This window comes from Pseudophryne corroboree, unplaced genomic scaffold, assembly GCF_028390025.1.
Source record: "Pseudophryne corroboree isolate aPseCor3 unplaced genomic scaffold, aPseCor3.hap2 scaffold_142, whole genome shotgun sequence".
Taxonomy (NCBI): Eukaryota; Metazoa; Chordata; class Amphibia; order Anura; family Myobatrachidae; genus Pseudophryne; species Pseudophryne corroboree.
Genome location: NW_026968046.1, coordinates 1,210,837 through 1,222,940, shown reverse-complemented (window position 1 = coordinate 1,222,940; position 12,104 = coordinate 1,210,837). Strand labels below are relative to the sequence as shown.

Genomic DNA, 12,104 nt, shown 5'->3' with positions numbered 1-12,104 from the left:
TGAGAAAACAGCAAAGATGCAGTGGCGTTAATGTTTCCTGGTGTCAACCTGTATTATTTCCGTAGATATTGAAATGAGGATGCATCTTGCTGCCTTTCCAATGAAGCAAGTTTAATTTAGTAATAGGTGAAAAACCATCCCTACAAAAATGTTAATCAGATACTTGGCTTTGTGGACACTTTTCAGAGAACAAATTTGTTATCATAAAAATAAAGCCAGAAAATGAAGAGCTGTTTAATCACTCAATTGGATTTTTCTGCCAGCATTTTTCTTTTTCTCTGCAACCCACTGCTAAATTGTGCTTCCTAGCTGTTTTTTTTATAAAATCACTTAATCAAATCTAACTCTGATTACATCAGAGAAGGCCAGGTACCCTACACCATAAGAGGGGGTTTGCAATTTTGACTTGTCTACTTAAATATCACCAAAATCTGATCACAAGGTCAATTATGTCCCTGGGTGGGATTGAACCACCAACTTTTTGATTAATAGCTGAACACACTAACCAATTGCGCCACAGAGACACTTTGCAAAAAGTACATACTGACAAAGACTAATAAGCATTCATCTAGAACGTTTCCTAAAAAAACTTTAAAAAGTCAATAATCTGGAGAGTTTTTGTAAGATGTTTCTTCCAGCAACCAACGAAGAAACACATTGGTACTTTCGCATGATGAGTGAGTGCTTCAGGATCTCTTGCACTTACATGTGCAGCAGAGTACTGCAATGGAAGCATGCTGGGCCCATAACCCAGAGGTAGGCAGATTGAAACTATCCTTTGCTATATGCATTTTTTTTGTTCATAAAAGTAATCCAAAACTGGGATTGATATTTTAGCTTTTATTTTTACTTAAAGTACAATAACTTTTACCATTTTAATTTGTTTTAATAGTATATTGACAGTATTGTTTTCTTTAAAAAATCCAATTAATTTTCTTTACCCGATTATTAAAATGGTAATTGACAAAAACAAACTACATTGTCACCAGAAGAGCAATACAAAATGTACAAGTGATACATTAAAATCATCTTTCCAGCTTGAATTTCAATGATGCATTGGGGCAACGATTATGTGAGAAACATCTTCACCCTTAAATAAAGATTTTCTTAATTCCTTACCTGTGTGCTAATTAGATATCACCTTGTTTTCACATTAAACAGACTTCCACATGAGAAAGCAGCAAGGATGCAGTGGCGTTAATGTTTCCTGGTGTCAACCTGTACTATTTCAGTAGATATTGAAATGAGGATGCATCTTGCTGCCTTTCCAATGAAGCAAGTTTAATTTAGTAATAGATGAAAAACCATCCCTACAAATATGTTAATCAGATACTTGGCTTTGTGGACACTTTTCAGAGAACAAATTAGTTAGCATAAAAATAAAGCCAGAAAATGAAGAGCTGTTTAATCACTCAATTGGATTTTTCTGCCAGCATATTTCTTTTTCTCTGCAACCCACTGCTAAATTGTGCTTCCTAGCTGTTTTTATAAAATCACTGAATCAAATCTAACTACATCAGAGAAGGCCAGGTACCCTACACCATAACAGGGGGTTTGAAATTTTGACTTGTCTACTTAAAGATCACCAAAATCTGATAACAAGGTCAATTAAGTCCCTGGGTGGGATTGAACCACCAACCTTTTGGTTAATAGCCTTACACACTAACTGATTGCGCCACAGTGACACTTTGCAAAAGTACTTACTGACAAAGGCTAATAAGCATTCATCTAGAACGCTTCCTAGAAACATTTTAAAAAGTCAATAATGTGGAGAGTTTTTGTAAGATGTTTCTTCCATCAACCAATGAAGAAACACATTGGTACTTTCCTATGATGAGTGAGTGCTTCAGGATCTCTTGCACTTACATGTGCAGCAGAGTACTGTAATGGAAGCATGCTGGGTCCATAACCCAGAGGTAGGCAGATTGAAACTATCCTCTGCTATATGCATTTTTTTTTGTTAATTAAAGTAATCCAAAACTGGGATTGATATTTTTGCTCTTTTATTTTTACTTAAAGTACATTAACTTTTACCATTTTAATTTGTTTTAATAGTATATTGACAGTATTGTTTTCTTTCAAAAATCCAATTAATTTTCTTTACCCGATTATTAAAATGGTAATTGACAAAAGCAAACTACATTGTCACCAGAAGAGCAATACAAAATGTACAAGTGATATATTAAAATCATCTTTCCAGCTTGAATTTCAATGATGCATTGGGGCAACGATTTTGTGAGAAACATCTTCACCCTTAAATAAAGATTTTCTTAATTCCTTACCTGTGTGCTAATTAGATATCACCTTGTTTTCACATTAAACAGACTTCCACATGAGAAAGCAGCAAGGATGCAGTGGCGTTAATGTTTCCTGGTGTCAACCTGTATTATTTCAGTAGATATTGAAATGAGGATGCATCTTGCTGCCTTTCCAATGAAGCAAGTTTAATTTAGTAATAGGTGAAAAACCATCCCTACAAAGATGTTAATTAGATACTTGGCTTTGTGGACACTTTTCAGAGAACAAATTTGTTAGCATAAAAATAAAGCCAGAAAATGAAGAGCTGTTTAATCACTCAATTGGATTTTTTTGCCAGCATATTTCTTTTTCTCTGCAACCCACTGCTAAATTGTGCTTCCTAGCTGTTTTTATAAAATCACTGAATCAAATCTAACTCTGATTACATCAGAGAAGGCCAGGTACCCTACACCATAACAGGGGTTTTCGAAATTTTGACTTGTCTACTTAAAGATCAACAAAATCTGATAACAAGGTCAATTACGTCCCTGGGTGGGATTGAACCACCAACCTTTTGGTTAATAGCCGTACACACTAACTGATTGCGCCACAGCGACACTTTGCAAAAGTACTTACTGACAAAGGCTAATAAGCATTCATCTAGAATGTTTCCTAGAAAAACTTTAAAAAGTCAATAATCTGGAGAGTTTTTGTAAGATGTTTCTTCCATCAACCAACGAAGAAACACATTGGTACTTTCCCATGATGAGTGAGTGCTTCAGGATCTCTTGCACTTACATGTGCAGCAGAGTACTGCATTGGAAACATGCTGGGCCCATAACCCAGAGGTAGGCAGAATGAAACTATCCTCTGCTATATGCATTTTTTATTGTTAATTAAAGTAATCCAAAACTGGGATTGATATTTTTGCTCTTTTATTTTTACTTAAAGTACAATAACTTTTACCATTTTAATTTGTTTTAATAGTATATTGACAGTATTGTTTTCTTTCAAAAATCCACTTAATTTTCTTTACCCTATTATTATAATGGTAATTGACAAAAACAAACTACATTGTCACCAGAAGAGCAATACAAAATGTACAAGTGATATATTAAAATCATCTTTCCAGCTTGAATTTCAATGATGCATTGGGGCAACGATTTTGTGAGAAACATCTTCACCCTTAAATAAAGATTTTCTTAATTCCTTACCTGTGTGCTAATTAGATATCACCTTGTTTTCACATTAAACAGACTTCCACATGAGAAAACAGCAAAGATGCAGTGGCGTTAATGTTTCCTGGTGTCAACCTGTATTATTTCCGTAGATATTGAAATGAGGATGCATCTTGCTGCCTTTCCAATGAAGCAAGTTTAATTTAGTAATAGGTGAAAAACCATCCCTACAAAGATGTTAATCAGACACTTGGCTTTGTGGACACTTTTCAGAGAACAAATTAGTTAGCATAAAAATAAAGCCAGAAAATGAAGAGCTGTTTAATCACTCAATTGGATTTTTCTGCCAGCATATTTCTTTTTCTCTGCAACCCACTGCTAAATTGTGCTTCCTAGCTGTTTTTTTATAAAATCACTTAATCAAATCTAACTCTGATTACATCAGAGAAGGCCAGGTACCCTACACCATAAGAGGGGGTTTGAAATTTTGACTTGTCTACTTAAAGATCACCAAAATCTGATAACAAGGTCAATTACATCCCTGGGTGGTATTGAACCACCAACCCTTTGATTAATAACCAAACACACTAACCGATTGCGCCACAGAGACACTTTGCAAACTTACATACTGACAAAGGCTAATAAGCATTCATCTAGAACGTTTCCTAGAAAAACTTTAAAAAGTCAATAATCTGGAGAGTTTTTGTAAGATGTTTCTTCCATCAACCAACGAAGAAACACATTGGTACTTTCCCATGATGAGTGAGTGCTTCAGGATCTCTTGCACTTACATGTTCAGCAGAGTACTGCGTTGGAAACATGCTGGGCCCATAACCCAGAGGTAGGCAGATTGAAACTATCCTCTGCTATATGCATTTTTTATTGTTAATTAAAGTAATCCAAAACTGGGATTGATATTTTTGCTCTTTTATTTTTACTTAAAGTACAATAACTTTTACCATTTTAATTTGTTTTAATAGTATATTGACAGTATTGTTTTCTTTCAAAAATCCACTTAATTTTCTTTACCCTATTATTATAATGGTAATTGACAAAAACAAACTACATTGTCACCAGAAGAGCAATACAAAATGTACAAGTGATATATTAAAATCATCTTTCCAGCTTGAATTTCAATGATGCATTGGGGCAACGATTTTGTGAGAAACACCTTCACCCTTAAATAAAGATTTTCTTAATTCCTTACCTGTGTGCTAATTAGATATCACCTTGTTTTCACATTAAACAGACTTCCACATGCGAAAGCAGCAAGGATGCAGTGGCGTTAATGTTTCCTGGTGTCAACCTGTATTATTTCAGTAGACATTGAAATGAGGATGCATCTTGCTGCCTTTCCAATGAAGCAAGTTTAATTTAGTAATAGGTGAAAAACCATCCCTACAAAGATGTTAATCAGAGACTTGGCTTTGTGGACACTTTTCAGAGAACAAATTTGTTAGCATAAAAATAAAGCCAGAAAATGAAGAGCTGTTTAATCACTCAATTGGATTTTTTTTGCCAGCATATTTCTTTTTCTCTGCAACTCACTGCTAAATTGTGCTTCCTAGCTGTTTTTATAAAATCACTAAATCAAATCTAACTCTGATTACATCAGAGAAGGCCAGGTACCCTACACCATAACAGGGGGTTTGAAATTTTGACTTGTCTACTTAAAGATCACCAAAATCTGATAACAAGGTCAATTAAGTCCCTGGGTGGGATTGAACCACCAACCTTTTGGTTAATAGCCTCACACACTAACTGATTGCGCCACAGCGACACTTTGCAAAAGTACTTACTGACAAAGACTAATACGCATTCATCTAGAACGATTTCTAGAAACATTTTAAAAAGTCAATAATGTGGAGAGTTTTTGTAAGATGTTTCTTCCATCAACCAATGAAGAAACACATTGGTACTTTCCCATGATGAGTGAGTGCTTCAGGATCTCTTGCACTTACATGTGCAGCAGAGTACTGTAATGGAAGCATGCTGGGTCCATAACCCAGAGGTAGGCAGATTGAAACTATCCTCTGCTATATGCATTTTTTTTGTTAATTAAAGTAATCCAAAACTGGGATTGATATTTTTGCTCTTTTATTTTTACTTAAAGTACAATAACTTTTACCATTTTAATTTGTTTTAATAGTATATTGACAGTATTGTTTTCTTTCAAAAATCCAATTAATTTTCTTTACCCGATTATTAAAATGGTAATTGACAAAAGCAAACTACATTGTCACCAGAAGAGCAATACAAAATGTACAAGTGATATATTAAAATCATCTTTCCAGCTTGAATTTCAATGATGCATTGGGGCAACGATTTTGTGAGAAAAATCTTCACCCTTAAATAAAGATTTTCTTAATTCCTTACCTGTGTGCTAATTAGATATCACCTTGTTTTCACATTAAACAGACTTCCACATGAGAAAGCAGCAAGGATGCAGTGGCGTTAATGTTTCCTGGTGTCAACCTGTATTATTTCAGTAGATATTGAAATGAGGATGCATCTTGCTGCCTTTCCAATGAAGCAAGTTTAATTTAGTAATAGGTGAAAAACCATCCCTACAAAGATGTTAATCAGATACTTGGCTTTGTGGACACTTTTCAGAGAACAAATTTGTTAGCATAAAAATAAAGCCAGAAAATGAAGAGCTGTTTAATCACTCAATTGGATTTTTTTGCCAGCATATTTCTTTTTCTCTGCAACCCACTGCTAAATTGTGCTTCCTAGCTGTTTTTATAAAATCACTGAATCAAATCTAACTCTGATTACATCAGAGAAGGCCAGGTACCCTACACCATAACAGGGGTTTTCGAAATTTTGACTTGTCTACTTAAAGATCAACAAAATCTGATAACAAGGTCAATTATGTCCCTGGGTGGGGTTGAACCACCAACCTTTTGGTTAATAGCCATACACACTAACTGATTGAGCCACAGCGACACTTTGCAAAAGTACTTACTGACAAAGGCTAATAAGCATTCATCTAGAACGTTTCCTATAAAAACTTTAAATAGTCAATAATCTGGAGAGTTTTTGTAAGATGTTTCTTCCATCAACCAATGAAGAAACACATTGGTACTTTCCCATGATGAGTGAGTGCTTCAGGATCTCTTGCACTTACATGTGCAGCAGAGTACTGTAATGGAAGCATGCTGGGTCCATAACCCAGAGGTAGGCAGATTGAAACTATCCTCTGCTATATGCATTTTTTTTGTTAATTAAAGTAATCCAAAACTGGGATTGATATTTGTGCTCTTTTATTTTTACTTAAAGTACAATAACTTTTACCATTTTAATTTGTTTTAATAGTATATTGACAGTATTGTTTTCTTTCAAAAATCCAATTAATTTTCTTTACCCGATTATTAAAATGGTAATTGACAAAAACAAACTACATTGTCACCAGAAGAGCAATACAAAATGTACAAGTGATATATTAAAATCATCTTTCCAGCTTGAATTTCAATGATGCATTGGGGCAACGATTTTGTGAGAAACATCTTCACCCTTAAATAAAGATTTTCTTAATTCCTTACCTGTGTGCTAATTAGATATCACCTTGTTTTCACATTAAACAGACTTCCACATGAGAAAACAGCAAAGATGCAGTGGCGTTAATGTTTCCTGGTGTCAACCTGTATTATTTCCGTAGATATTGAAATGAGGATGCATCTTGCTGCCTTTCCAATGAAGCAAGTTTAATTTAGTAATAGGTGAAAAACCATCCCTACAAAGATGTTAATCAGACACTTGGCTTTGTGGACACTTTTCAGAGAACAAATTAGTTAGCATAAAAATAAAGCCAGAAAATGAAGAGCAGTTTAATCACTCAATTGGATTTTTCTGCCAGCATATTTCTTTTTCTCTGCAACCCACTGCTAAATTGTGCTTCCTAGCTGTTTTTTTATAAAATCACTTAATCAAATCTAACTCTGATTACATCAGAGAAGGCCAGGTACCCTACACCATAAGAGGGGGTTTGAAATTTTGACTAGTCTACTTAAAGATCACCAAAATCTGATAACAAGGTCAATTACATCCCTGGGTGGGATTGAACCACCAACCCTTTGATTAATAACCAAACACACTAACCGATTGCGCCACAGAGACACTTTGCAAACTTACATACTGACAAAGGCTAATAAGCATTCATCTAGAACGTTTCCTAGAAAAACTTTAAAAAGTCAATAATCTGGAGAGTTTTTGTAAGATGTTTCTTCCATCAACCAACGAAGAAACACATTGGTACTTTCCCATGATGAGTGAGTGCTTCAGGATCTCTTGCACTTACATGTGCAGCAGAGTACTGCATTGGAAACATGCTGGGCCCATAACCCAGAGGTAGGCAGATTGAAACTATCCTCTGCTATATGCATTTTTTATTGTTAATTAAAGTAATCCAAAACTGGGATTGATATTTTTGCTCTTTTATTTTTACTTTAAAGTACAATAACTTTTACCATTTTAATTTGTTTTAATAGTATATTGACAGTATTGTTTTCTTTCAAAAATCCACTTAATTTTCTTTACCCTATTTTTATAATGGTAATTGACAAAAACAAACTACATTGTCACCAGAAGAGCAATACAAAATGTACAAGTGATATATTAAAATCATCTTTCCAGCTTGAATTTCAATGATGCATTGGGGCAACGATTTTGTGAGAAACATCTTCACCCTTAAATAAAGATTTTCTTAATTCCTTACCTGTGTGCTAATTAGATATCACCTTGTTTTCACATTAAACAGACTTCCACATGCGAAAGCAGCAAGGATGCAGTGGCGTTAATGTTTCCTGGTGTCAACCTGTATTATTTCAGTAGACATTGAAATGAGGATGCATCTTGCTGCCTTTCCAATGAAGCAAGTTTAATTTAGTAATAGGTGAAAAACCATCCCTACAAAGGTGTTAATCAGAGACTTGGCTTTGTGGACACTTTTCAGAGAACAAATTTGTTAGCATAAAAATAAAGCCAGAAAATGAAGAGCTGTTTAATCACTCAATTGGATTTTTTTGCCAGCATATTTCTTTTTCTCTGCAACTCACTGCTAAATTGTGCTTCCTAGCTGTTTTTATAAAATCACTGAATCAAATCTAACTCTGATTACATCAGAGAAGGCCAGGTACCCTACACCATAACAGGGGGTTTGAAATTTTGACTTGTCTACTTAAAGATCACCAAAATCTGATAACAAGGTCAATTACGTCCCTGGGTGGGATTGAACCACCAACCTTTTGGTTAATAACCATACACACAGACTGATTGCGCCACAGCGACACTTTGCAAAAGTACATACTGACAAATGCTAATAAGCATTCATCTAGAACGTTTCCTAGAAACATTTTAAAAAGTCAATAAAGTGGAGAGTTTTTGTAAGATGTTTCTTCCATCAACCAATGAAGAAACACATTGGAACTTTCCCATGATAAGTGAGTGCTTCAGGACCTCTTGCACTTACATGTGCAGCAGAGTACTGTAATGGAAGCATGCTGGGTCCATAACCCAGAGGTAGGCAGATTGAAACTATCCTCTGCTATATGCATTTTTTTTTGTTAATTAAAGTAATCCAAAACTGGGATTGATATTTTTGCTCTTTTATTTTTACTTAAAGTACAATAACTTTTACCATTTTAATTTGTTTTAATAGTATATTGACAGTATTGTTTTCTTTCAAAAATCCAATTAATTTTCTTTACCCGATTATTAAAATGGTAATTGACAAAAACAAACTACATTGTCACCAGAAGAGCAATACAAAATGTACAAGTGATATATTAAAATCATCTTTCCAGCTTGAATTTCAATGATGCATTGGGGCAACGATTTTGTGAGAAACATCTTCACCCTTTAATAAAGATTTTCTTAATTCCTTACCTGTGTGCTAATTAGATATCACCTTGTTTTCACATTAAACAGACTTCCACATGAGAAAGCAGCAAGGATGCAGTGGCGTTAATGTTTCCTGGTGTCAACCTGTATTATTTCAGTAGATATTGAAATGAGGATGCATCTTGCTGCCTTTCCAATGAAGCAAGTTTAATTTAGTAATAGGTGAAAAACCATCCAAGAGCTGTTTAATCACTCAATTGGATTTTTTTGCCAGCATATTTCTTTTTCTCTGCAACCCACTGCTAAATTGTGCTTCCTAGCTGTTTTTATAAAATCACTGAATCAAATCTAACTCTGATTACATCAGAGAAGTCTAAATACCTAACACCATAACAGGGGGTTTGAAATTTTGACTTGTCTACTTAAAGATCACCAAAATCTGATAACAAAGTCAATTACATCCCTGGGTGGGATTGAACCACCAACCTTTTGGTTAATAGCCATACACACTAACTGATTGCGCCACAGCGACACTTTGCAAAATTACATACTGACAAAGGCTAATAAACAATCATCTAGAACGTTTCCTAGAAAAACTTTAAAAAGTCAATAATCTGGAGTGTTTTTGTAAGATGTTTCTGCCATCAACCAATGAAGAAACACATTGGTACTTTCCCATGATGAGTGAGTGCTTCAGGATCTCTTGCACTTACATGTGCAGCAGAGTACTGCAATGGAAGCATGCTGGGCCCATAACCCAGAGGTAGAAAGATTGAAACTATCCTCTGCTATATGCATTTTTTTTGTTAATTAAAGTAATCCAAAACTGGGATTGATATTTTTGCTCTTTTATTTTTACTTAAAGTACAATAACTTTTACCATTTTAATTTGTTTTAATAGTATATTGACAGTATTGTTTTCTTTCAAAAATTCACTTAATTTTATTTTCTGTGTGCTAATTAGATATCACCTTGTTTTCACATTAAATAGACTTCCACATGAGAAAGCAGCAAGGATGCAGTGGCGTTAATGTTTCCTGGTGGTAGTGGGGTACTGTGTTTGTGCTTTCCTCTGGTCAGCTCTGGTAAAAGTCAGATTTCTTTGTCTCAGATCTTCCTCTAGCCTTGTTCTTCTTTCGAGAGTTCCCTTGTGCTGCCTCAGTTGGATCTCCTTCACTTGACAGGGGGGTACCCGAGCAGCGACCCTCCCCAGCACTAGCCCAACTCCTACTTACCTGCCAGGTGAGATACTATGATCAGGAAGGTGCTTCTCCCAGGGAAAGGCTCACCCATTGCACTCTGGGTGTGCTGCTCCTGCGATTTCCCCAAATGTGGGAAACTTGACTGCATAATTTGTGTTTCCCCTGGTCGGCTCTCGTATAATTCAGATCTCTTTGTCTCAGGTCTCTCTCCAGCCTAGTTTGCTGTCTGTTTCCACTTCTCTTTTCTTAAACCGCTCCCTTCTATTCCCTTGTGCACCTTAATTAAATCTAACTCTGATTACGTCAGAGAAGGCCAGGTACCCTACACCATAAGAGGGGGTTTGAAATTTTGACTTGTCTACTTAAAGATCACCAAAATCTGATCACAAGGTCAATTACATCACTGGGTGGGAACCTTTTGGTTAATAGCCCATGTAAGTGCAAGAGATCCTGAAGCACTCACTCATCATGGGAATGTACCAATGTGTTTCTTACAAAAATTCTCCAGATTATTGACTTTTTAAAGTTTTTCTAGGAAACGTTCTAGATGAATGCTTATTAGCCTTTGTCAGTATGTACTTTTGCAAAGTGTCGCTGTGGCGCAATCAGTTAGTGTGTATGGCTATTAACCTAAAGGTTGGTGATTCAATCCCACCCAGGGACGTAATAGACCTTGTTATCAGATTTTGGTGATCTTTAAGTAGACAAGTCAAAATTTCAAACCCCCTCTTATGGTGTAGGGTACCCGGCCTTCTCTGATGTAATCAGAATTAGATTTGATTAAGTGATTTTATAAAAAACAGCTAGGAAGCACAATTTAGCAGTGGGTTGCAGAGAAAAAAAATTATGCTGGCAGAAAAGTCCAATTGAGTGATTAAACAGCTCTTCATTTTCTGATTTTATGTTTATGCTAACAAATTTGCTCTCTGAAAAGTGTCCACAAAGCCAAGTCTCTGATTAACACCTTTGTAGGAATGGTTTTTCACCTATTACTGAATTAAACTTGCTTCATTGGAAAGGCAGCAAGATGCATCCTCATTTCAATGTCTACTGAAATAATACAGGTTGACACCAGGAAACATAAACGTCACTGCATCCTTGCTGCTTCCTCATGGGGAAGTCTGTTTAATGTGAAAACAAGGTGATATCTAATCAGCACACAGGTAAGGAATTAAGAAAATCTTTCTTTATGGGTGAAGATGTTTCTCACAAAATTGTTGCACCAAGGCATCATTGAAATTCAAGCTGGAAAGATGATTTTAATATATCACTTGTACATTTTGTACTGCTCTTCTGGTGACAATGTAGATTGTTTTTGTCAATTACCATTTTAATAATCGGGTAAAGAAAATTAATTGGATTTTTGAAAGAAAACAATACTGTCAATATACTATTAAAACAAATTAAAATGGTAAAAGTTATTGTACTTTAAGTAAAAATAAAAGAGCAAAAATATCAATCCCAGTTTTGGATTACTTTAATTAATAAAAACAATGCATATAGCAGAGGATAGTTTCAATCTGCCTACCTCTGGGTTATGGACCCAGCATGCTTCCATTACAGTACTCTGCTGCACATGTAAGTGCAAGAGATCCTGAAGCACTCACTCATCATAGGAAAGTACCAATGTGTTTCTTCATTGGTT

At 35.2% G+C, this 12,104-nt stretch overlaps 1 non-coding gene across 1 annotated transcript; it reads left to right on the top strand.

The window, feature by feature from the left end:
- Positions 1 to 10,484: 10,484 nt before the first annotated feature.
- Positions 10,485 to 10,647, top strand: LOC134996428 (U1 spliceosomal RNA). Its single transcript, XR_010199125.1, has one exon. It is a non-coding gene; the product is annotated as a U1 spliceosomal RNA (small nuclear RNA).
- The last annotated feature ends 1,457 nt before the right edge of the window (positions 10,648 to 12,104 follow it).